The sequence below is a fragment of the Nannospalax galili genome, unplaced genomic scaffold (assembly GCF_000622305.1).
Source record: "Nannospalax galili isolate Female #2095 unplaced genomic scaffold, S.galili_v1.0 scaffold1864, whole genome shotgun sequence".
NCBI lineage: Eukaryota > Metazoa > Chordata > Mammalia > Rodentia > Spalacidae > Nannospalax > Nannospalax galili.
In genome coordinates this window covers 19,030-20,913 of record NW_008351642.1, presented here as the reverse complement: position 1 = coordinate 20,913, position 1,884 = coordinate 19,030, and positions in this window count along the sequence as shown.

The window sequence follows — 1,884 nt, the reverse complement described above, 5'->3', positions numbered from 1 at the left end:
GTCTGTGGTAGGCAGATTAGGAAGGGGCCAAGGGCAAGCCTGAGGTTGGAACAGCCTGTGGAGGATGACCAAACGAAGCAGGAGCATTGATCTAGTATAGGTACCTGGGATCAGGACGCAGTGGGAAGGTCTGGACTAAGAAAGTAGTCTAAAAATCTGGGTCAGAAAGAATATAAGCAGCCTGGGCCCTGTGCTAAAAGGGGGACAGAGTGCAAGGAGAGACTGGAGCTACTCAGAATGCAGGGGCATCCAAGACAGTGTAATTAAAAAAATATTTTATTATTTTTATTTTATGTCTATGCATGTATTGCCTACATGTAGGTAAGTGCACCCGTGTCATACAATGTCCACGGAGAACAGAAGAGGCTGTCAGATTCCCTAGAATTTGAGCTATTGACAATTATTAGCTGCCATATGGTTGCTGGGATTTGAACCCAGGTGTTCTGCAAGAACAACCAGTATTCTTAACTGCTGAGCCATCTCCCCAGGTCCAACAGCATAATTTTATATCCTTTCTAATCTAACAAATTCTATATAGTCTTCAAAACCTACAATACTGGGAAAATAACAGTTTCCTAAAAATATTATTCTACTTACAAAAATGTCAATATGCATTTTCTTAGAAATAAAATAATTTAAAATAATATTCTATATAATTAATTCTTACATGATAACATTGTTTTTTATCATAATACTCTGGAGTTGCAAAATATTTTCAATTTATAGGGTTATTTGTGGCATTTTGGCTGGCTTGAGCCTGAGCAGGTTGTGTGCACACTGTCACAATTGCTGTGAGTTCATATGAGCTACTGTCCTGGTATGTGGAAAATTATGGATTTTTGCAGTCATCCATCACATCTGTATCTTAAAACTTTTCTGGAAAGTTCTCTGAGACTTTTGAGGGAAGAACTTGATATTCATGTCCCATGTAGGGCTAGGCACTGCGCCTTCTATTATTTTATGGATGTTGGGCAGTTGTGGAAAACTGAGTTAATTCCCATCTAGTGTAAGAAATGACTTCTCTGATTTAGGTTACGAGTTTTATTAGTCTATTGATATAAAAATAAGTCATTAGGAGTCATTTAAATAATATTGTAACAGTAGAATGTTAATCATTGGTTAACTGTTATACCTAAAATGTTTGTAGCACTAGCTACATGCCCCCCCCCAGAATGTATGAGTTTTTGATGAATAATAAATATTTGGATAAGGATATGGGATGTCCCTTACAGGCTAATGAGTTCAATATTTGAAACATGGGCTTCAGTATTTAGAGCAATGGTCAATTAAACATGAGAATTCTAACGACAGGTTGATAGCGATTGAAATTTACAGCCTCATTTAGACGAAGTCAACCATAAAGTTTTAATTTTAAAGCATATATGATGTGTCTGTCATGTGCAAGATTGCTTTCTCTCTCTTTCTCTTCTGGCTTAATGAATGGAATGCAGGCTTGTCTCTAACATTCTTTCAAAAATACAAACTCTACCTCATCACAGGCCAATATTAATGGAATCAAATTAACATAGAATGGGGCTGGAGAGATGGCTCAGGAGTTAAGAACACTGACTGCTCTTGCAGAAGACCTGGGTTCAGACCCGGGTTCAAATCCCAGCACCCACATGGCAGCTAAAAACTGTAACTCCAGTTCCAAGGGATCCGACAGTCTCTTCTGACCTCTATGGGCATTGCAGGACATGGATGCACTTACCGACATGCAAGAAATACATGCCTGCTTCAAAAGGACCAAAAATAAATAAATAAAATAAAATAAAAGAATTAATTTAGTAAATAAATAAAAAGGCTATGACAGTACATTCATTATAGTTTCTGTATAAATATAGTAAAAAATTTTCTAGTAGCTTCCTTTGTCCATGGGGGGAT